At 47.9% G+C, this 25,180-nt stretch overlaps 1 protein-coding gene across 1 annotated transcript in view; it reads left to right on the top strand.

Moving 5' to 3' along the window:
- Window positions 1-1,862: 1,862 nt before the first annotated feature.
- LOC139379652 (plexin-B2-like) overlaps window positions 1,863-25,180 on the top strand; it is a 175,625-nt gene continuing 152,307 nt past the window's right edge. Inside the window, exon 1 of the mRNA XM_071122465.1 lies at window positions 1,863-2,340. The gene's annotated coding sequence lies outside the window, so the exon portion shown is untranslated. The remainder of the gene's footprint in view (window positions 2,341-25,180) is intronic.

The raw sequence follows: 25,180 nt of genomic DNA, 5'->3' as shown, positions 1-25,180 counted from the left end.
GTCACCAGTCCCCATTCAGTCAGTCCCCAGTCCCCATTCAGTCAGTCCCCAGTCAGTCAGTCCCCAGTCCCCATTCAGTCAGTCACCAGTCCCCATTCAGTCAGTCACCAGTCAGTCAGTCACCATTCAGTCAGTCACCATTCGGTCAGTCCCCATTCAGTCAGTCCCCAGTCCCCATTCAGTCAGTCCCCAGTCAGTCAGTCCCCAGTCCCCATTCAGTCAGTCACCAGTCCCCATTCAGTCAGTCACCAGTCAGTCAGTCACCATTCAGTCAGTCACCATTCGGTCAGTCACCAGTCAGTCAGTCCCCAGTCCCCATTCAGTCAGTCCCCATTCAGTCAGTCACCAGTCCCCATTCAGTCAGTCCCCAGTCCCCATTCAGTCAGTCTCCAGTCCCCATTCAGTCAGTCACCAGTCCCCATTCAGTCAGTCACCAGTCCCCATTCAGTCAGTCACCAGTCCCCATTCAGTCAGTCCCCAGTCCCCATTCAGTCAGTCCCCAGTCCCCATTCAGTCAGTCCCCAGTCCCCATTCAGTCAGTCCCCAGTCCCCATTCAGTCAGTCACCAGACGCAGACCTAATGTTGTCCTAAGTGTGTCCAGCAGCCCTGGTCCAGCCTGGTGGTTTTTACTGGACCCAGTCTAGCATGGCCAGGCTTAATCTGTTCCTCTGGACCCAGTCTAACATGGCCAGGCTTAATCTGTTCCTCTGGACCCAGTCTAGCATGGCCAGGCTTAATCTGTTCCTCTGGACCCAGTCTAACATGGCCAGGCTTAATCTGTTCCTCTGGACCCAGTCTTACATGGCCAGGCTTAATCTGTTCCTCTGGACCCAGTCTAGCATGGCCAGGCTTAATCTGTTCCTCTGGACCCAGTCTAGCATGGCCAGGCTTAATCTGTCCCTCTGGACCCAGTCTAACATGGCCAGGCTTAATCTGTTCCTCTGGACCCAGTCTAGCATGGCCATGCTTAATCTGTTCCTCTGGACCCAGTCTAGCATGGCCAGGCTTAATCTGTTCTTCTGGACCCAGTCTAACATGGCCAGGCTTAATCTGTTCCTCTCCAAACACTGGCTGACTTCAATGACTTCTTTGACATTTTCACAGCCAAATGAACAAATGAGTAGAAAAACACACAAACAAATATCTATTACATCTTGACAGATGTTATGGGTGTGTTGAAGCATCGTGTATTAGCCTGCTTCAGTTATAATTGATAAAGCAATAATGACATTAGGCCTGCGTAACATTCCTTCAAGGTATGTTATTTACCTAATACCTCCACACTGCCCCCTAACCAAACATAGGAAACAATGGAACTATTGTCTCCACGAGCCGTGCATTATAGGCGACTGCAAGGTCAAGTAGGATTTGACCCCACCGTGGCGTCTGAAAACCATTTTCAGAAAGGGGGACAGTCGGTCCTACAACCAGGTTGGATGTTCATATAGCATAATAATCTCATCGATATAAAACTAGAACAGATTACAATGTAGCCTAGCGTTAGACTACAATGTTCCAGTTTATTCTGGAATTGTTCAGCATTGTACAGACTTCATTCCGAACTTTGAACAAAGCTGCTCGCGGAGCTTCCAGAGGTTACTTCTCGTCTCCGGTGAAAAGAAGAGGGTGGAGAGGGTTAAATTGGTTTTCTCAGACTTTCACGGCAGTTTGCAGTCTCTCCCGGTCGTGTGAGTAAACTGATCCGTACAGGCTCGGTCTAATGCATTGTGGGGGAGGAGAGAGAGAAAATACTCCATCCCTCTTTTTATTGGGCGCTGCCACTGAAAAGAAGAGGGTGGAGTGCTCAGTTGTTTTTCTCTGGCTTCAACGACAGTTTGCAGAGTCTCTCCCCGTCTTGTGTGTAAACTGATCCGTACAGGCTCGGTGTATTTTCTTGGGAGAGAGAGAGAGGGGGAGGAGTGGGAGAAGATACTCCATCCCTCTTTTTCTTGGCCGCTTTACCGCGGGCGTTACAGTTCAACGTGCAGTTTCTTGCCAATTCATCAGGGCGGACTTAATCCAACAGTGTGTTCGTCTTTGAATATGAAACACATTTGAATTCATTCTGTATTTACGTTTTTTTGGGCGTGAAGAAAAAATCTCTTGTCGTGGGGAAAGTGTCAAACTTCCATACCGTGTCATATTTCCCGGGATTTAGAGCGTCGTTGCTCGCTCGCTCCCTTCGGCATCTCACAATGTTTTCTCTCCCGGGGAAGATCTGAACTTTTTACGGACGGTGACAACGTAGACAATAGGACTTCGTTTGGGTTTTGGTTGCAAAAAGAGAGGAGACGAACCGATTAGGACAGCGAGTTCGTGTTCAACTACAAATTCCTGAGGTAAGCGACCGGTCATGGCCGTGTATTTTAACTTCTCTGCGGCTGAGTTTGGCTAAGAATGATGTGAAGGAATCGACAGATTGTTGGTCTGGCTCTATGACAGAGGGATAACAACGGGATCCTAATGCTTGGTAGAAATGTCTTGTGCCCTTACAACTGGGGAGCGAGTTGAGAAAAGGGCATAGAAGGCTATAGTGTAGTGTTACTTTTGTAATAAATCTAGCGTGTGAGTTCCGGTCCTAATCAATGGAACCAATCTCAGTTCCTCATTAACCAGTCACGCGGCTACAATGTTGCGTGGCAATGATACAGTGAGTGGGCTACTGTTGCACGGTTTGTAGGTGAAAGTAGCTTAGTAACGTTAGATGCGTTTGCTATGTGTATTGCAGTGGGATGTTATCATGAAAACGACTGCATGATTTTCAAACATTGACCTCGGTGTTGGGAGCTCTTCAAAACAGGCCAACAATTTGCATTTCACTCGTTGGGAGTTGTGCTCAACAGATTTGTGAAACGACAAGGCTTTTACTCCGTAGCCTACCTAATGGGGATCCTAATAAAATACCGACCTACAGCATCTCGTCCGACAAGCAGACTTCAGGAGAAACATGTTGTCTGGAGAATAGTATGTATACAGCCATGCTGGCTGTAGGCTAATGTGTTACCTGGTCTCTGTGCCTGGTTTGGACTGATCTGGATTTCCCAATGTTCTAGGCATCACTTCCACCATTGGGTCTGTCAACTGAACACATGCATTTAGGTATAATAAAGGCTGCAATGGAAGCCTGCATGCCATTGTCAATGGACATACATTGGCTGCTTGTATAGCCATTCCAACAAGTAGGTGACTTGTAAGAGCACTGTCCCGTCTCATTCCCATATCCCATCTAATGCTGAATGCAGTTCAGCTTTGGGCTTTGAACCCCATGTAGAGAAAGCAGAGTCAGTCACCACATGCTGTAGTGGTTCAGACCCAGAACAGGAAGAGCCCCTGCCCCCTCAAGGTCAAAAGGAGAGGGACAAAAACAGAGGGAGCATTTTCCCCTCCTCTCTCTGGGACTCTTTCTCTCTCTCTCTCTCTGTTTGTGTCTGAGACTGACCATGAGTAATGGGCCTGTTTGTTTGTCTGTCATGCAGAACATGGACACAGTATACACTGACGCTATTGATTCATGTTTCCTGCTCAAAACCAAGTGTGTGTGTGCGCTGTCACGTTGTCCGTACCCCTCTGTCCCTAGAACGGAACAGTCCCCCCCCCCCCCCCCTTCTGTAGTCACTGGACCTGCCTTGTTTAGAGTCAACATTGTATGTCTTCTTTCTCTCCCTCTCTCCTCCATCCCTTCTCCTCTCTCCTCCATCCCTTCTCCTCTCTCCTCCATCCCCCATAAAGAGTCATCTCTGTCATAAGACTGTATAAGTTTGTTTCACAACCCTTCATAGGGATTAACGTTAAATGAACATGTCCATTATTGAAGAGCTAGATTTTGGTGTGTGTGTGTGTGTGGAAAATCTTGGATGGTCTCCCCAACACAACCATCTGCTTACTGGACACCCACACAGAGCCAGGTGCTGTTTCCTTCCACCACGTCCATGCATCATTGTCTGAGTCTCACACATACTGAAAGTGGACAACGTGTCGTGTGTTGATTTTCTGTGGGCTCAAATCACTGCAACACCGTTCCCTATTCAAAAACTCCCTGTCAATTGTGAACATGGCCGTCGCTCCTAATGTTCAGGCAGACTAATAGCTCTCCACAAGGGTTAATTTGGGGTCATGTCTCTCATCTGAAGAGGACCGCTTGGTAGACAATTCAGAATAATGATTTGTGGAACAAAGACCTGTGTCTGTCTGCTTAAGAACGTGTGGGGGAGAAGAGAACACAATTAATGAAAACAACCCAGCTTTTGATTTCTATAGAGAACCGACGAGGGCAACAGAACCGACGAGGGCAACAGAACCGACGAGGGCAACAGAACCGACGAGGGCAACAGAACCGACGAGGGCAACAGAACCGACGAGGGCACAACTATGGGGCAAACAGACGGGTTGGATTAGATTGTTGACCACATGTTAACTATGTTTCAGCTCCAGTGTTTATTGAAAACAAATACATTTGGTGAATGAACACTCATATACATTGTTAAAGTTGTTGGTTAGCTGGATTGACATGAAATCAGTCACAACAATACATGGTATCAAGAACAAGATGAAATAAGTCACTTAGGATTCCCCACATGGCAGCTTCTAGTCATTCTGGCTATCTGGTCATCCAGAATCCCAATGACACGCTGACCTCTGCCCCATGGAAGCGTGACCTCTGCCCCATGGAAGCGTGACCTCTGCCCCATGGAAGCGTGACCTCTGCCCCATGGAAGCGTGACCTCTGCCCCATGGAAGCGTGACCTCTGCCCCATGGAAGCGTGACCTCTGCCCCATGGAAGCGTGACCTCTGCCCCCTGGAAGTGTGACCTCTGCCCCCTGGAAGTGTGACCTCTGCCCCATGGAAGCGTGACCTCTGCCCCATGGAAGCGTGACCTCTGCCCCATGGAAGCGTGACCTCTGCCCCATGGAAGCGTGACCTCTGCCCCATGGAAGCGTGACCTCTGCCCCATGGAAGCGTGGCCTCTGCCCCATGGAAGCGTGACCTCTGCCCCCTGGAAGCGTGACCTCTGCCCCCTGGAAGCCTGGGCACATGGTTTTCCTGACGTTGTCAGATGACCTGTCTATTGATCGTTTTGTATTTCATTTATTGTTTTTCTCTCCCACCGTTCACGTTTCATTATAGTCACTTGCCACAATTTAATAATATATTCATCATATTACAAGACATTCACTTTCTATCCATAGTAGATTCACATACAAGACCCTGGTACTTACCTACGGAGCAGCAAGAGGACCTGACCCTCCCTACCTTCAGGCTATGTTCAAACCCTACATCCCAACCAGAGTACTCTGTTCTGCCACCTCTGGTCTCTTGGCTCTCCTACGGGAGGGCAGCTCCTGCTCAGCCCAGTCCAACCTCTTCTCTGTCCTGGCACCCCAATGGTGGAACCAGCTTCCCCCTGAAGCTAGGACAGCAGAGTCCCTGCCCGTCTTCTGAAAACATCTGAAACCCTACCGCTTCAAATAGTATTTTAAGAAATCCCACCACCCCTTTTGTGAATTTGCACTTTACTTTTTCCCTGCTTTCTAACTCTGACTCTACTGAGCTACATTATTGAGGGAAAATGTACTTTCTCTACCTGTGATATGTGGTTGTCTCACCTCGCTATTTTAAGATGAATTAACTAAGTCGCTCTGGACAATGACAACTGCTAAATGACTAAAATGTGAAGTGGGACACCTGGTGAAGTGGGACAGTTAAGGACTGGTAGTTCTTACAGGGAGGTTCAGGTGAACAGTAGTGGTCTGAAAGGTAAAGGTGTACAGAGGGATTGTTTAGTGCCGCTTGTACGTCCTGTGTGTGTACTGAAGCATTAGCTTTTAGTCCATTAGTGACCGGCAGTGTGTGTCACCTGTACTTGGGCTTCAGTAGCTAGAGTCCAAAGGTTGTTTACTGTGGAAGCACGGGGCCGTGTCTGCATGCATGTGTTTGTACTTGACTCATCAGACCACTGAACATGTTCATTCCAGTCTGTTTGCTCACCAAGTCAACCTGGGAAGGTCTGTAGTCTCCACACCTGACGGTTTCACTTTCCATTTCCTATAAAGTCCTGTACTTACTGTCAGTCCTCCTGGGTAACACCAGATGCATCATGGTTTATTACTGTCAGTCCTCCTGGGTAACACCAGATGCATCATGGTTTATTACTGTCAGTCCTCCTGGGTAACACCAGATGCATCATGGTTTATTACTGTCAGTCCTCCTGGGTAACACCAGATGCATCATGGTTTATTACTGTCAGTCCTCCTGGGTAACACCAGATGCATCATGGTTTATTACTGTCAGTCCTCCTGGGTAACACCAGATGCATCATGGTTTATTACTGTCAGTCCTCCTGGGTAACACCAGATGCATCATGGTTTATTACTGTCAGTCCTCCTGGGTAACACCAGATGCATCATGGTTTATTACTGTCAGTCCTCCTGGGTAACACCAGATGCATCATGTTCTGCTGTTGCTAAGTAGAGTTTATTGGTACTAATTTTTCATTCTTCTTATTTTAAACTCTGCATTGTTGGGAAGGGCTCATCAGCAGTCATTTCACAGTAAAGTCTACACCAGTTGTATACGGCACAGGTGCTGAATACGATTGGATTTACAGTATGGGGAATCATTTTAGTTCTTCAGTTCTCCACCCGTAGACTTTGGAATATCCCCACCTGAACATTTCAGTTTCCATTGTCTGTCCTACATTTACTGTCAGTCCTGGACATTCCTAAATTCCAGCACACAGTCTGAGCTCTGCCATGGATGACGGTATATTGATGGTGACTCATTGACTTGTTTCAGTGTGTGGAGGGTTACTGTAAATGTTACCCTTGTCCTTACATGTTCATATGTTTGGGCTCCTGAGCGGCGCAGCGGTCTAGGGCACTGCATCTCAGTGCTAGAGGCATCCCTACAGACCCTGGTTTGATTCCAGGCTGTATCACAACCTGCCGTGATTGAGAGTCCCGTAGGGTGGTGCACAATTGGCCCAATGTCGTCCGGGTTAGTTAGGCCGTCATTGTAAATAAGAATTGGTTCTTAACTGACTTGCCTAGTTAAATAAAGGTTAAATAAATACCATTCATGAACTAGGTTACTTGGTCTTATTTGTTTTTCTCTTGCTTCACCTTTTTATATGGGGCAGTTAGTTATGTTGCCATGCTACTGTCACTGCACTGCTACTCACTGTTTGCTGTTAGATGTTGGTGGACTTGGCCCATGGTCACTACTGTCGTGTTTGGTGTGTCTGTATGTATTCTTTCCCTTGGTGACCAAGCTGTGGTATGTTGTGACGGTCTTAATGTCACGCTATGGCTTGGTGGCAGATTTGAGAAGTGACTCAGTATATTGGTACCCTGTCTGTCTGTGTAGTAAACTCACATAAATGATGTTACTGGACACACGTGCGCTGGGACCTCCCCTGAGGTGGTGGCATCATGCAGAGGGGTGGTGGTGTGACCTCAATGGCCTGGGGTTTGTTTAGGTGTGTGTGTCAGCAGGTGTCTCGGTGTGTGTCAACATTGTGTCTGAGGTGAGATCACACCCCCTCTCACACCTGTAGGGGGACAGCTGCTGCAGCACACTGGGGGTTCTCTCTCCTGCTGGTGTCAACCCCCCCCCCAACTCACCCACACGCATACATAGTGTGTTGTAGGCCTCTCCAGACAGAGGACTTAAGGGGTCCACGTGTCAACATTCTGTGCCATTGTTGGTGGTCAACAAGGTTTTTCGGCTGTTCCTGCAGTTTTTTCTCGAAGCAAGCTGAAGTTCGGTAGCCGAAGTCTATGCCCATCGTCTGTGATTGGTCAATAGTGGGGATTCTTCAATGAAGTGTTGTGCATAAAAACGAGCCATCTATCATTGAATAACATTTTTTTCACTTGAGAAATACTTCACCAAACATCTGTTAGATGTACTATTGAGTGACTAAGATCTACTTGGCAAAAACATCTAAATTAATGACAGATTTCTTGTTGTCTTCGATTCATTCAGACTATTTTAGAGGAAGTGCGTACTTGCTAAGGTGTTTTTCAAGCAAAGGTATTTTTAAGGGAGACAGACGTTCACTACGCCGAGTTCTACTAGGAGCAAACTGAACCTAGAATGCAGACACCTTTTTAGAGACAGGATGTCGCAGGCCTCTCCAGACAGAGGACTTCTTAGAGACGGGTGTTCTCTGTTCCCTGTCTGTTCTGTCTTCTATAACCATATGGAGAGTAGAGTTCTCTGGTCCCTGTCTGTTCTGACTTCTATATCCACATGGAGAGTACAGACTTCTATATCCACATGGAGAGTACAGTTCTCTGTTCCCTGTCTTCTCTGTCTTCTATATCCATATGGAGAGTACAGTTCTCTGGTCCCTGTCTGTTCTGTCTTCTATATCCATATGGAGAGTACAGTTCTCTGGTCCCTGTCTGTTCTGACTTCTACAGTGCCTTGCGAAAGTATTCGGCCCCCTTGAACTTTGCGACCTTTTGCCACATTTCAGGCTTCAAACATAAAGATATAAAACTGTATTTTTTTGTGAAGAATCAACAACAAGTGGGACACAATCATGAAGTGGAACGACATTTATTGGATATTTCAAACTTTTTTAACAAATCAAAAACTGAAAAATTGGGCGTGCAAAATTATTCAGCCCCTTTACTTTCAGTGCCGCAAACTCTCTCCAGAAGTTCAGTGAGGATCTCTGAATGATCCAATGTTGACCTAAATGACTAATGATGATAAATACAATCCACCTGTGTGTAATCAAGTCTCCGTATAAATGCACCTGCACTGTGATAGTCTCAGAGGTCCGTTAAAAGCGCAGAGAGCATCATGAAGAACAAGGAACACACCAGGCAGGTCCGAGATACTGTTGTGAAGAAGTTTAAAGCCGGATTTGGATACAAAAAGATTTCCCAAGCTTTAAACATCCCAAGGAGCACTGTGCAAGCGATAATATTGAAATGGAAGGAGTATCAGACCACTGCAAATCTACCAAGACCTGGCCGTCCCTCTAAACTTTCAGCTCATACAAGGAGAAGACTGATCAGAGATGCAGCCAAGAGGCCCATGATCACTCTGGATGAACTGCAGAGATCTACAGCTGAGGTGGGAGACTCTGTCCATAGGACAACAATCAGTCGTATTTTGCACATCTGGCCTTTATGGAAGAGTGGCAAGAAAGCCATTTCTTAAAGATATCCATAAAAAGTGTCGTTTAAAGTTTGCCACAAGCCACCTGGGAGACACACCAAACATGTGGAAGAAGGTGCTCTGGTCAGATGAAACCAAAATGGAACTTTTTGGCAACAATGCAAAACGTTATGTTTGGCGTAAAAGCAACACAGCTGAACACACCATCCCCACTGTCAAACATGGTGGTGGCAGCATCATGGTTTGGGCCTGCTTTTCTTCAGCAGGGACAGCGAAGATGGTTAAAATTGATGGGAAGATGGATGGAGCCAAATACAGGACCATTCTGGAAGAAAACCTGATGGAGTCTGCAAAAGACCTGAGACTGGGACGGAGATTTGTCTTCCAACAAGACAATGATCCAAAACATAAAGCAAAATCTACAATGGAATGGTTCAAAAATAAACATATCCATGTGTTAGAATGGCCAAGTCAAAGTCCAGACCTGAATCCAATCGAGAATCTGTGGAAAGAACTGAAAACTGCTGTTCACAAATGCTCTCCATCCAACCTCACTGAGCTCGAGCTGTTTTGCAAGGAGGAATGGGAAAAAATTTCAGTCTCTCGATGTGCAAAACTGATAGAGACATACCCCAAGCGACTTACAGCTGTAATCGCAGCAAAAGGTGGCGCTACAAAGTATTAACTTAAGGGGGCTGAATAATTTTGCACGCCCAATTTTTCAGTTTTTGATTTGTTAAAAAAGTTTGAAATATCCAATAAATGTCGTTCCACTTCATGATTGTGTCCCACTTGTTGTTGATTCTTCACAAAAAAAATACAGTTTTATATCTTTGTTTGAAGCCTGAAATGTGGCAAAAGGTCGCAAAGTTCAAGGGGGCCGAATACTTTCGCAAGGCACTGTATATCCATATGGAGAGTACAGTTCTCTGTTCCCTGTCTGCTCTGTCTTCTATATCCATATGGAGAGTAGAGTTCTCTGGTCCTTGTCTTCTTTATCAATATGCACACAGTTGTGTTGACTAGCTAACGTCCACAGCAAGTTTTGCAAGGTTCCCTTCCCTGCTTGTTTGTATTTGTCTGAATGTTTCGGAGCAGAAAACGCCATGTATTAAATCTCCATGTGGTCCTGAAGAATGAGAGGCAGAGCAGAGATTGGGCCGTTTTCTATTTAAGACTGGTAATGTTAGTCAAGTGCTTCCCATCTGACATCTTCAAGGCTCTGCTGCATGTTCTGCTCTGGTTCCCCAGCCCTGGTAGAAGGGAGCAGCAGAGAGACGGCTGGTTGGCCCTGGTAGAAGGGAGCAGCAGAGAGACGGCTGGTTGGCCCTGGTAGAAGGGAGCAGCAGAGAGACGGCTGGTTGGCCCTGGTAGAAGGGAGGTGCAGGGGAGAGACGGCTGGTTGGCCCTGGTAGAAGGGAGGAGCAGGGGAGAGACGGCTGGTTGGCCCTGGTAGAAGGGAGGAGCAGGGGAGAGACGGCTGGTTGGCCCTGGTAGAAGGGAGGAGCAGGGGAGAGACGGCTGGTTGGCCCTGGTAGAAGGGAGGAGCAGGGGAGAGACGGCTGGTTGGCCCTGGCAGAAGGGAGGAGCAGGGGAGAGACGGCTGGTTGGCCCTGGTAGAAGGGAGGAGCAGGGGAGAGACGGCTGGTTGGCCCTGGTAGAAGGGAGGAGCAGGGGAGAGACGGCTGGTTGGCCCTGGTAGAAGGGAGGAGCAGGGGAGAGATGGCTGGTTGGCCCTGGTAGAAGGGAGGAGCAGGGGAGAGACGGCTGGTTGGCCCTGGTAGAAGGGAGGAGCAGGGGAGAGACGGCTGGTTGGCCCTGGTAGAAGGGAGGAGCAGGGGAGAGACGGCTGGTTGGCCCTGGTAGAAGGGAGGAGCAGGGGAGAGACGGCTGGTTGGCCCTGGTAGAATGGGAGGAGCAGGGGAGAGACGGCTGGTTGGCCCTGGTAGAAGGGAGGAGCAGGGGAGAGACGGCTGGTTGGCCCTGGTAGAAGGGAGGAGCAGGGGAGAGACGGCTGGTTGTCCCTGGTAGAAGGGAGGAGCAGGGGAGAGACGGCTGGTTGGCCCTGGTAGAAGGGAGGAGCAGGGGAGAGACGGCTGGTTGGCCCTGGTAGAAGGGAGGAGCAGGGGAGAGACTGCTTGGTGGTGCTGGGGTTGAACAGGAAGATAAGAGCAGGGTGGAACAACACTGTCTTTCATCCCTCAGAGTGAAGGAAGAGTGGAATAGTTTGTTTATACTCTGAGCTAGATCAAGTCTCCGGGAGGGGAGAAATCAAAAGACAAAATCAAAGCTTTGCTTTGTGTTTAAATATGCAGTGGAGAAATACAGGTACACACACACACTGACAGATGGCTGATATATGAGAGCCGCCAAGCGTGTGTGTGTTTATTACTTTGTCAGCCGCTCACCACAGTGTCCAGGTTTTAGAGGGAGTGACTGTCAAAAGCAGCTTAGCCTACCTGCTGGGGACCTTTTGTGTGTTGTCTGTGTTGGTGATATTGACCAAGAGCTCACCACTGTTTTAATCCTCCTGCATTCTGTTGGTGCTGGAATTTCATCTTTCTCTCTCCCCTTGAACACCACGTAATGCGCTCGTTAATCCTCAAACATTCCTCACGCGGGGCTTTAGTTTTAATTATGAGCACTAAAGTAGTGGTAACGCTGAGGTCCCTGCTGCTGTGTGCCAATAGCCTTTAGCTGTTAGAGTACAGGGTAACACGCGGTTAGAAAGGGTACAGGGTAACACGCGGTTAGAAAGGGTACAGGGTAACACGCGGTTAGAAAGGGTACAGGGTAACACGCGGTTAGAAAGGGTACAGGGTAACACGCGGTTAGAAAGGGTACAGGGTAACACGCGGTTAGAAAGGGTACAGGGTAACACGCGGTTAGAAAGGGTACAGGGTACCATGCGGTTAGAAAGGGTACAGGGTAACACGCGGTTAGAAAGGGTACAGGGTACCATGCGGTTAGAAAGGGTACAGGGTAACACCATCCTGTTTTCAGTGTAAGCGGGGACATTCATTATAAAGTAGGCAGGTTTGTGTGTGTGTGAAAGCTCCAGGAAAACCTGTTTAACAGGACAGTAGTGTAGCTCCAGTTGTAATAACAGACTTTAGGCCATTAGGAAACCCTGTTTAACAGTTATAACAACTGGAGCTATCCTAACCTGTTTAACAGTTAGAACAACTGGAGCTATGGTTGCCTGTGTTAACAGGGTTCCTAAAGGCCTAAAGTCTGTTAGACTAGCCCAGCTCCTGTTTTAACACAGTGTAGACTAGGCCAGTAGACTAGTGTAGCTCCTGTTGTTCTAACACAGTGTAGACTAGACCAGTAGACTAGCGTAGCTCCTGTTGTTCTAACACAGTGTAGACTAGGCCAGTAGACTAGCGCAGCTCCTGTTGTTCTAACACAGTGTAGACTAGCGTAGCTCCTGTTCTAACAGTGTAGACTAGACCAGTAGACTAGCGTAGCTCCTGTTGTTCTAACACAGTGTAGACTAGCGTAGCTCCTGTTCTAACAGTGTAGACTAGACCAGTAGACTAGTGTAGCTCCTGTTGTTCTAGCACAGTGTAGACTAGGCCAGTAGACTAGTGTAGCTCCTGTTGTTCTAACACAGTGTAGACTAGGCCAGTAGACTAGCGCAGCTCCTGTTGTTCTAACACAGTGTAGACTAGCGTAGCTCCTGTTCTAACAGTGTAGACTAGACCAGTAGACTAGTGTAGCTCCTGTTGTTCTAACACAGTGTAGACTAGGCCAGTAGACTAGTGTAGCTCCTGTTGTTCTAACACAGTGTAGACTAGACCAGTAGACTAGCGCAGCTCCTGTTTTAACACAGTGTAGACTAGACCAGTAGACTAGCGTAGCTCCTGTTGTTCTAACACAGTGTAGACTAGACTAGTAGACTAGCGTAGCTCCTGTTGTTCTAACACAGTGTAGACTAGGCCAGTAGACTAGCGCAGCTCCTGTTGTTCTAACACAGTGTAGACTAGCGTAGCTCCTGTTCTAACAGTGTAGACTAGACCAGTAGACTAGCGTAGCTCCTGTTTTAACACAGTGTAGACTAGGCCAGTAGGTGTGGTTGCTGGCTTTTATGAAGTGAACTTAACTTACTGAGTGACTTCTTTACACACTGTCTGTGTCTCTGCCATTATCTATTCTGTCTGTGACATCCCCTAACAGACTGTACACCTGCTGTGATCATCTGTTCAACTGTGGGAGTACCTCTTGTCTGTCTCTGCTGCTTGCTTACAGGCTTTGAGGCTCTAGAAGAGACTCACACCCAATCCTGGAGAGCTGCAAGAGGTGCAGGCTTTGTTCCAGCCCAGCACTAACAACTCATTTAGATTAATCATCAACATCTTGATGATTAGTTGGATACGATGTGGTGATCCTGGACTGAGAGGGGTGGTGGATGCTGAATACTGCTGTTTAAAGCTGTTACCGGCTGAGACCTGTCTCCCCCTCTGTCTCCCCCTCTGTCTCCCCCTCTGTCTCCCCCTCTGTCTCCCCCTCTGTCTCCCCCTCTGTCTCCCCCTCTGTCTCCCCCTCTGTCTCCCCCTCTGTCTCCCCCTCTGTCTAACTGTCTCCCCCTCTGGTATTTATCACTGTGTCACACAACAGCACAGCAGCATAGTCTGTGTCTCAAATGCCACCCTATTCCCTTGTTAGGACACTACTTTTGACCTGGGCCTCATGGGTAGTAGTGCTCTATACAGGGAATAGGGTGCCATTTGGGATGCAAACATAGTGTAGTGAGGAGCTAGCTGTAGCCCAGAAGGTGTTTCTATTTCACACATCAGCTGTGTTTTCTCACACAGTCGTGTTTGTGTGTGTGTTGCCCAGGACGACAGATGCTGGGGTCAGTGGTCAGCAGGCGTGAAAGGTCATGTCGCTACTAGATAAAAATAACAAGGTCATGTCATAGCTAGGTAAGAACAATGTAGATATTGTAGCTGCCCATAGGTAGGTAACAGTGATATGTAGCAAATGGAATAGTCCATGGGTAGGTAACAGAGGGGGTATAAATAATGGAATAGTCCATGGGTAGGTAACAGAGGGGTGTAGGTGATGGACTAGTCCATGTGTAGGTAACAGAGGGGGTGTAAATAATGGACTAGTCCATGTGTAGGTAACAGCGGGGGTGTAAATAATGGAATAGTCCATGGGTAGGTGCCAGTGGGGTGTAGATAATGAAATAGTCTATGGGTAGGTTACGGGGGTGTAGATAATGGACTAGTCTATGGGTAGGTTCCAGGGGGTGTAGATAATGGAGTAGTCTATGGGTAGGTTCCAGGGGGTGTAGATAATGGAGTAGTCTATGGGTAGGTTCCAGGGGGTGTAGATAATGGAGTAGTCTATGGGTAGGTTCCAGGGGGTGTAGATAATGGAGTAGTCTATGGGTAGGTTCCAGGGGGTGTAGATAATGGAGTAGTCTATGGGTAGGTTACGGGGGTGTAGATAATGAAATAGTCTATGGGTAGGTTACGGGGGTGTAGATAATGGACTAGTCTATGGGTAGGTTACGGGGGTGTAGATAATGGACTAGTCTATGGGTAGGTTCCAGGGGGTGTAGATAATGGAGTAGTCTATGGGTAGGTTCCAGGGGGTGTAGATAATGGAGTAGCCTATGGGTAGGTTCCAGGGGGTGTAGATAATGGAGTAGTCTATGGGTAGGTTCCAGGGGGTGTAGATAATGGAGTAGTCTATGGGTAGGTTCCAGGGGGTGTAGATAATGGAGTAGTCTATGGGTAGGTTCCAGGGGGTGTAGATAATGGAGTAGTCTATGGGTAGGTTACGGGGGTGTAGATAATGGAGTAGTCTATGGGTAGGTTCCCGGGGGTGTAGATAATGGAGTAGTCTATGGGTAGGTTCCAGGGGGTGTAGATAATGGAGTAGTCTATGGGTAGGTTCCAGGGGGTGTAGATAATGGAGTAGTCTATGGGTAGGTTCCAGGGGGTGTAGATAATGGAGTAGTCTATGGGTAGGTTCCAGGGGGTGTAGATAATGGAGTAGTCTATGGGTAGGTTCCAGGGGGTGTAGATAATGGAGTAGTCTATGGGTAGGTTCCAGGGGGTGTAGATAATGGAGTAGTCTATGGGTATGGGAGAGATGCACACACTGTTGGTAGCATTCCATCTGCTTGTGTTCCTGGAGCAGGGAATATCAGCCACCACCATTAACAGTCACACACCTCTGCCCATCCCCTAGCACGCACACTGTACTCAGTTCAGTCCATATATTGACTAATCTAATGTGTTTGTACTTATACATCCATCTACATTAGGGTCTTATCCATGCTAATGGAGTATTTCTAAACGTTACTGGCTGTTCTCAGAGCAGTCTACATTAAAACCTCATCCAACATGTGGGAGGCTGTGTGAGGCCCTGATATAGGACACGCTGGTATGGCCTGCATCCTAAATGGTACCCTATTCCCTACATGGTGCACTAATGTTGACCAGAGCCCTATGGGCCCCTGTCAAAAGTAGTGCATTAAATAGGGAATAGGTTGCAATTTAGGATGCTACCTATATCAGAGTGTTCTATATCAGGGCCTCATACATTCTCCGTAATAATTAGTCATGTCTGTATCCAGACCTCACGTGGAAAGAAACCCTACAGGACTACTGTTTACTGAAATCACTGGCCTGATTGAAGGGACAGCATTCAATTCCTCCCTGTGTGTGAACTTTTTGTGCGTGTTTGTAGGCTACACACAGTGTGCATATCTGACCATCTCGTCTCAGTCCATGTGCTTAATTTCCTGTTCCTGTGTTTGGCCTAGTGCCGGTTTCACTCTGCATGACATTGGCAGCCTCCTCTCCTCTCCAACCTCAAAGCTCTTTCCCAGAACTCCCTAACAACGGCCCAGCCAGCCAGTGTTCAGAGGGCCTTCTGAATCAGAACGCTGAGTTTAAACAAAACCAAATGTCATGCCACTTCTCTTAACTATGTCTGTCTCGCTGCAGAGTCTTCAGAAAGAACTCACCCCTTGACTTGTTCTATATGTTGTTACAGCCTGAATTTAAAATGGATTACATCAACATTTTGTCACTGGCCTACACACCCAATACCCCATAATTTCAAAGTGGAATTATATTTTTACACATATTTACAAATTAATTACAAATGAAAATCTGAAATGTCTTGAGTCAATAAGTATTCAACCACTTGTCATGGAAAGCCTAAATAAGTTCAGGAGTAAAAATGTGCTCAACAGGTCACATAAGTTGCATGGACTCACTATGTGTTCAAAACTAGTGTTTAACATGATTTTTGAATGACTGCATCAGTCGAACAGTGAATTTCAATCACAGATTCAACCACAAAGACCAGGGAGTTTTACCAATGCCTCCCAAAGAAGGGCACCTATTGGTAGATGGGTTAAAAAAAAAAACAGACATTGAAATTGCTTTGAGCATGGTGAAGTTATTAATTACACCTTGGGGGGTGTATCCAATACACCCAGTCACTACAAAGATACAAGCTTCCTTCCTAACTTAGTTGCCAGAGAGGAAGGAAACCACTCAGGGATTCACCGTGAGGCTGATGGTCACTTTAAAACAGAGTTAATGGCTGTCATAGGAGATAACTGAGGATGGATCAACAACATTGCAGTTATTTGACAATACTAACCTAATTAACAGCGTGAAAAGAAGGAAGCCTGTACAGAATAAAACAATTCCAAAACATACTTCCTGTTTACAATAAGGCATTAAAGTAATACTCCCAAAAAAATTTGGTAAAGAAATGCACTTTTTGTCCTGAAATACAAATCGTTATATTTGGGACAAACACAACACATCACTGAGTACCACTCGTCATATTTTCAAGCATGGTGGTGGCTGTATCATATTATGGGTATGCTTGTCATTGGCAAGAACTTAAGGATGGAAATAAATGGAATAGAGCTAAACAAGGTAACATCCTAGAAAACCTGGTTGTTTGATTTCCATCAGACACTATAGGATACAAATTTGCCTTTCAGCAGGACAATAACCTAAAACCCAAAGCCAAATATGCACAGAAGTTGCTTACCAAGACAACATTGAATGTTCGTGAGTGGCCTAGTTACAGTTTTCACTTAAATTGTCTTGAGAATATATGGCAGGACTTGAAAATGACTCTAGCAAGGATCAACAACCAGCTTGATAGAGCTTGAAGCATTGTAAAAATAATAATGTGCAAATATTATACAATCCAGGTGAGCAAAGCTCTTCTAAACTTACCCAGAAAGACTTGCATCTGTATTTGCTGCCAAAGGGGATTATAACTTGTATTGTCTCGGGGCTGAATACTTATGTAATCAAGATATATTTGTCTTTTTATTTGTCATCATTTTTACCCCCCACCAATGTTCACATTTTTCTTACACTTTGATATAATAGTATTTTGTGTAGTTCTTTGAGAGAGAAATTACAATGAAATACATTTTAATCCCACCTTGTAAGGCAACAAAATGTGGAAAAAGTCAAGGGGTGTGAATATTTTCTGAAGGAACTGTATAACTGCCTCTTACCATGCTCTTCAAACTCCTAACACATTGCCTCTTACCACGCTCTTCAAACTCCTAACACACTGCCTCTTACCACGCTCTTCAAACTCCTAACACACTGCCTCTTACCACGCTCTTCAAACTCCTAACACACTGCCTCTTACCACGCTCTTCAAACTCCTAACACACTGCCTCTTACCACGCTCTTCATACTCCTACTAACAGACTGCCTCTTACCACGCTCTTCAAACTCCTAACACACTGCCTCTTACCACACTCTTCAAACTCCTAACAGACTGCCTCTTACCACGCTCTTCATACTCCTCCTAACAAGACTGCCTCTTACCACGCTCTTCAAACTCCTACTAACAGACTGCCTCTTACCAAGCTCTTCAAACTCCTACTAACAGACTGCCTCTTACCACGCTCTTCAAACTCCTACTAACAGACTGCCTCTTACCACGCTCTTCATACTCCTACTAACAGACTGCCTCTTACCACGCTCTTCAAACTCCTCCTAACACACTGCCTCTTACCACGCTCTTCATACTCCTACTAACAGACTGCCTCTTACCACGCTCTTCATACTCCTCCTAACAAGACTGCCTCTTACCACGCTCTTCAAACTCCTAACACACTGCCTCTTACCACGCTCTTCAAACTCCTAACACACTGCCTCTTACCACACTCTTCAAACTCCTAACAGACTGCCTCTTACCACGCTCTTCATACTCCTCCTAACAAGACTGCCTCTTACCACGCTCTTCAAACTCCTACTAACAGACTGCCTCTTACCAAGCTCTTCAAACTCCTACTAACAGACTGCCTCTTACCACGCTCTTCAAACTCCTACTAACAGACTGCCTCTTACCACGCTCTTCATACTCCTACTAACAGACTGCCTCTTACCACGCTCTTCAAACTCCTCCTAACACACTGCCTCTTACCACGCTCTTCATACTCCTACTAACAGACTGCCTCTTACCACGCTCTTCAAACTCCTCCTAACACACTGCCTCTTACCACGCTCTTCAAACTCCTACTAACAGACTGCCTCTTACCACGCTCTTCAAACTCCTCCTAACAAGACTGCCTCTTACCACGCTCTTCAAACTCCTCCTAACAAGACTGCCTCTTACCACGCTCTTCAAACTCCTCCTAACAGACTGCCTCTTACCACGCTCTTCAAACTCCTAACAGACTGCCTCTTACCACGCTCTTCAAACTCCTAACACACTGCCTCTTACCACGCTCTTCAAACTCCTAACACACTGCCTCTTACCACGCTCTTCATACTCCTAACACACTGCCTCTTACCACGCTCTTCATACTCCTACTAACAGACTGCTGTGTGTGTGTCTTAATGTAAATCTAATCACAAGGAGATGGCGCCGCACCCCACACACACGTTTTAATCTATGAATGTATGCTTCAGGATTGGCAGTGTAGTTTGCATGGGTGGACGGTTGTTTACATGCCGGCTTGGCTTACGCATTAGATGATCACAACATTACTGAAGTTTAATTACAGAGCCTGACTGGTAGGAAAAATGGCTGTGGTTGAAGCTGGAGAGACTAAATAACTTTGTTCTAGAAACTCTCTTGGTTGGTCTGTCTGTCTGCGTTTCTCTCCTTCTATTCTCTGTGTTTCTGTCTCTCTCTGCGTCCTCTTGGACTTGACACACCCTACACCACAGATATCATGTTTACAGCAAACACCCAGCCAAACTGGATCACAGCCCTCCTCCCCCTTCCCTCTCTCAAACTTCCTGTTCTTCCCCTCTGTTCTCTTTCCAGCTACGTGCTGGAGGAGGTTCTAGCTAGTCCACTACGCTGGGAAATGAGGCTTTATTAATTAGTTATGTATTAAAGCTGATAACAAACACTTGGTTTGTAATACTTTATCACATCTGCTTATTATTTAATAAGGCATTAAAGTTATTATGTAAAAATCGCTCCACCATTTCCTGGTTGCTAAAATTATAATACAATTTGCCTAACTTCAGTTTGACAAAACAAGCAAGTATAAGTATAGCGAGACATTGTATCTAAACCGCTGTGAAATATATTTTCCAGAACCAAAAATGTTGTATTTTCAGCAGTTTGAAGCTGGTGTACAAAACCGAAAGTAAAAGACACAAAAACGATACTTAAGAATGCTTAGCATAGAAATAGCGCACATAGAATAATCTACAGCTTCTTAGACTTGCTTTCAAAGAGTGACAGATCTATGAAACACTTTTCTATGTGATTTTGGTTGTGCTTCCTAAAAAGGTACATATTGCAGCTTTAAGATGAAGTAACGATCTGCCCATTAGTCATGAATCATTATTCCTACAAAACCTCCATTATACATGCCAGTGAGGGAGCTATATAAACAACAGCTAAAGCAGTACCTACTCAGAGTAGTGTGAACAGTCACTCTGCTCTGCTGTCTGTTTCTAGACTGTTCCAGCAATCAGTTTGGTATTTCCTGCTCCCTGTGCCTGTCTCCTCTCCTCTCAACACTGTTCTGTGATCAGATTGGTATTTCCTGCTCCCAGAGCCTGCTGACTTTCTCCTCTCATTACAGTGAACTGAGATCAGTGGAGCTGGAGGTGTGTTGTCTGGAATGTTCCTCCATCCCTGTCTCTCTTTCTCTCTTTTTGTTCCCCCTCTTTTCTCCTTTATTTCCTGCCATGATTGGAGCTATTTGTTTTCTACATGACGATGGATGTATGTCGTGGGTGTATGGATGTCGTGGGTGGGTGTATGGATGTCGTGGGTGGGTGTATGGATGTCGTGGGTGGGTGTATGGATGTCGTGGGTGGATGGATGGATGTCGTGGGTGGATGGATGGATGTCGTGGGTGGATGGATGGATGTCGTGGGTGGATGGATGGATGTCGTGGGTGGATGGATGGATGTCGTGGGTGGATGGATGGATGGATGTCGTGGGTGGATGAATGGATGGATGTCGTGGGTGGATGAATGGATGGATGTCGTGGGTGGATGTAGTGGACGTATGTAGTGGATGCCTCGTGGCCCTCATTGTAAATTCCAGCCACTATTATGTATTATGAGGGCAGTTAGTCATATGGAATTGGTTTATTTCCACGGTAATGGAAACTCTGCTTTCAGCCAAACTCACACTTCAATCTCTATTCAATTAAATCTCTCGCTCTCTACCCTTTGTCCCAACCCCCTCTCTTTCTCCCAACCCCCTCTCTCTTTGTCCCAACCCCCTCTCTCTTTCTCCCAACCCCCTCTCTCTTTCTCCCAACCCCCTCTCTCTTTCTCCCAACCCCCTCTCTCTTTCTCCCAACCCCCCCTCTCTCCCAACCCCCTTTCTCCCAACCCCCTCTCTCTTTCTCCCAACCCCCTCTCTCTTTCTCCCAACCCCCTCTCTCTTTCTCACACACCCCCTCTCTCTTTCTCACACACCCCTCTCTCTTTCTCACACACCCCTCTCTCTTTCTCACACACCCCTCTCTCTTTCTCACACACCTCTCTCTCTTTCTCACACACCTCTCTCTCTTTCTCACACACCTCTCTCTCTTTCTCACACACCTCTCTCTCTTTCTCACACACCTCTCTCTCTTTCTCACACACCTCTCTCTCTTTCTCACACACCTCTCTCTCTTTCTCACACACCTCTCTCTCTTTCTCACACACCTCTCTCTCTTTCTCACACACCTCTCTCTCTTTCTCACACACCTCTCTCTCTTTCTCACACACCTCTCTCTCTTTCTCACACACCTCCCTGTTCTTAAAGACAACAAACATGCTGCCTCTCTCCAGAAATGAATGAATATAACAAGTGGTATGTCATTCAGGTAGAGGGATAGTTTTAGCTCTCTAATTGAACGCTTGGTGAACTGATTTTCAATGACCAGAAGCTCAGCACGTCCTCTGGGTCTCTGACAGTGTGTGGGTTGTGGTGAAGGTGGTTTAGGCTAACACTGATGCCCTAGGGATGAATGTACCTCGGACAAACAGAGGCAGGATATTACTAGGCTGGAACAAATAATCCCCTACCACTAACACACACACTCTTACAGTACATTCCGTCCCTGCCTTGTGTCAGTGTTTGGTCATTTCACCACAGCCTGCTGAAATGACCCCGGTTCCATTTAGTCTTATCAGACTGTGAACAGCGACCAGCAGCATTCCACTGTGATAAGACCAGCAGCCGTCACTCCTCATCCACTGCCCTGTCTCTGTCTGGATGAGAGGGTGGGAAGGAGGGAAGATAGGGGCTGAGGTGTGTTCAGCACAGAGGGGTGAGGGAGGGGGACGGAGGTGGACTGATGGGGGGCGGAGGTGGACTGATGGGGGACTGAGGTGAGGTGGACTGAGTTGTGAGGGCCGGAGGGAAATGAGTTTATGAAGGTTGTTGCCCTGTCTCTGGAAAGCCTTGCTTATTTTAGGGAAATATTTCACTTTGACATAGCTTATCCACTTCCCTTCTCACTCACACACGTGTGCCTGCCATCCATCCATCCAGCCAGCCAGCCAGCCAGCCATCCATCCATAACAACCCTATTTGTCAGGTGATCAATAAAGTAATACTGGTCATGATGAGTGGTGGTTGGAGCCAATCTCAACGGTCCCTCCTGTCTGTCCCTCCTGTCCCTCCCTCCTGTCCCTCCCTCCCGTCTGTCCCTCCCTCCCGTCTGTCTGTCCCTCCCGTCTGTCTGTCCCTCCCGTCTGTCTGTCCCTCCCGTCTGTCTGTCCCTCCCGTCTGTCTGTCCCTCCCGTCTGTCTGTCCCTCCCGTCTGTCTGTCCCTCCCGTCTGTCTGTCCCTCCCGTCTGTCTGTCCTTCCCGTCTGTCTGTCCCTCCCTCCCGTCTGTCCCTCCCTCCCGTCTGTCCCTCCCTCCCGTCTGTCCCTCCCTCCCGTCTGTCTCCCTCCCGTCTGTCCGTCCCTGTCTGTCCCTCCCTCCCGTCTGTCTGTCCCTCCCGTCTGTCTGTCCCTCCCTCCCGTCTGTCTGTCCCTCCCTCCCGTCTGTCTGTCCCTCCCTCCCGTCTGTCTGTCCCTCCCGTCCGTCTGTCTGTCCCTCCCTCCCGTCTGTCTGTCCCTCCCGTCCGTCTGTCTGTCCCTCCCTCCCGTCTGTCTGTCCCTCCCTCCCGTCTGTCTGTCCCTCCCTCCCGTCTGTCTGTCCCTCCCTCCCGTCTGTCTGTCCCTCCCTCCCGTCTGTCTGTCCCTCCCTCCCGTCTGTCTGTCCCTCCCTCCCGTCTGTCTGTCCCTCCCTCCCGTCTGTCTGTCCCTCCCTCCCGTCTGTCTGTCCCTCCCTCCCGTCTGTCTGTCCCTCCCTCCCGTCTGTCTGTCCCTCCCTCCCGTCTGTCTGTCCCTCCCTCCCGTCTGTCTGTCCCTCCCTCCCGTCTGTCTGTCCCTCCCTCCCGTCTGTCTGTCCCTCCCTCCCGTCTGTCTGTCCCTCCCTCCCGTCTGTCTGTCCCTCCCTCCCGTCTGTCTGTCCCTCCCTCCCGTCTGTCTGTCCCTCCCTCCCGTCTGTCTGTCCCTCCCTCCCGTCTGTCTGTCCCTCCCTCCCGTCTGTCTGTCCCTCCCTCCCGTCTGTCTGTCCCTCCCTCCCGTCTGTCTGTCCCTCCCTCCCGGCTGTCTGTCCCTCCCTCCCGGCTGTCTGTCCCTCCCTCCCGGCTGTCTGTCCCTCCCTCCCGGCTGTCTGTCCGTCCCTCCCGGCTGTCTGTCCGTCCCTCCCTCCCGTCTGTCTGTCCGTCCCTCCCTCCCGTCTGTCTGTCCGTCCCTCCCTCCCGTCTGTCTGTCCGTCCCTCCCTCCCGTCTGTCTGTCCGTCCCTCCCTCCCGTCTGTCTGTCCGTCCCTCCCTCCCGTCCGTCGGTCCCTCCCTCCCGTCTGTCCGTCCCTCCCTCCCGTCCGTCCGTCCCTCCCGTCTGTCCGTCCCTCCCGTCTGTCCGTCCCTCCCGTCTGTCCGTCCCTCCCGTCTGTCCGTCCCTCCCGTCTGTCTGTCTGTCCCACCCGTCTGTCCCTTCTAACAAGGACCTGCTGCCTGCCACTGTCTTTCAGCTGTGTGTGTGTGTGTGTGTGTGTTCGGGATGACAACACAATGTTTGTTTCCATCACTAGATCTGTTTTCCTAAAGAAGTTAAATCTGCTTGGTGTTTTGTTTCCTAGCCACGATACTAAGGAGTACACACACACACACACACACACACACACACAGCGCTGCTCACTGTCACTTCCCAAGGACACAGCAGCAGCAGACTCACACTTCACTACAGCTGTGATTCATCTCTCTGTCGACAGTTATCCATTCTCATTTACATCTCAACAGTCATATATATGTTTGTTAAGAGATCTCCTCTGGCAGTCTCATCTCGTCCAAGACCCAACCCACTGTAAATCACAGAGGACGAGGAGGAAGGTTTGCTCCTGCTTCCCCTCCTACCTCTCCCATTATGTCTACCATTTATACTCCATCTGGCTGAATAGAAATGCTGTACAACGTGTGTCCTACTACATAGCTCATTATACAAGCCAGGGATGGAGGGGTTAAGTTGTTCTGACTGTGGGAGGTTCCTCTGGATTTATCTGGGAAAGAGGAAGAATAGGGTGGTAAGTGAGGGCCCCAGGCCTGTATCGGAGGGAGGAGAGGAAAGACGAGAGAGTGGACCTATCTGAGTGGAGGAGGAAAGGAATGTGAGGGTGCATTGTGTGTCGTCATCGGAGAGGAGCGACTGAGTGGAGTGACTGACTGTTCCTGCAGACTGTTCCTGCTGGCTGACGGAGGAGTGATTTGCAGAGGTAGCTGTGCTCTGTCGGTTCCATTAAACACGTTGTCCTCGCTCTCCTCTCCTCCCTCCATCCATCCTCACAAAAACAGGGCACAGTTTATGACATCACCTGGAATCTTCAGACTGTTGGGCCGATTCTTCTCTTTTGCCAGGCTGCTGTTTTCTAAAGTTCTGGGTTTCTTTCACTGTACCGGCTGGCTCAGTGTGCACACTGACGCACACTGTCCTCCTCATCTGACATTTACCCATAATCCTCCTCTCCTTTCCTGATCCTCTCCTCTGTGGCCAACAGGTTGCAGAGTAAGATGAAATGACATTCCATGTTAGATTTGATCATCACTATACTGTGGAAGATACACTGGCTGGTCCCTGACTGAATATACACTCAGGTTATTAGGTACATCCATCTGGTCCCTGACTGAATATACACTCAGGTTATTAGGTACATCCATCTGGTCCCTGACTGACTGGTCCCTGACTGAATATACACTCAGGTTATTAGGTACATCCATCTGGTCCCTGACTGAATATACACTCAGGTTATTAGGTACATCCATCTGGTCCCTGACTGAATATACACTCAGGTTATTAGGTACATCCATCTGGTCCCTGACTGAATATACACTCAGGTTATTAGGTACATCCATCTGGTCCCTGACTGAATATACACTCAGGTTATTAGGTACATCCATCTGGTCCCTGACTGAATATACACTCAGGTTATTAGGTACATCCATCCAGTCCACAATGTAAAGTTCAATCGAGCAGTAACTGAATGCCTGTATGCCTGCTTCATAAGTCTGTAG

This window comes from Oncorhynchus clarkii, chromosome 21 (assembly GCF_045791955.1).
Source record: "Oncorhynchus clarkii lewisi isolate Uvic-CL-2024 chromosome 21, UVic_Ocla_1.0, whole genome shotgun sequence".
In the NCBI taxonomy this organism is placed as follows: domain Eukaryota; kingdom Metazoa; phylum Chordata; class Actinopteri; order Salmoniformes; family Salmonidae; genus Oncorhynchus; species Oncorhynchus clarkii.
This window is presented reverse-complemented; position numbering and strand designations above follow the sequence as displayed.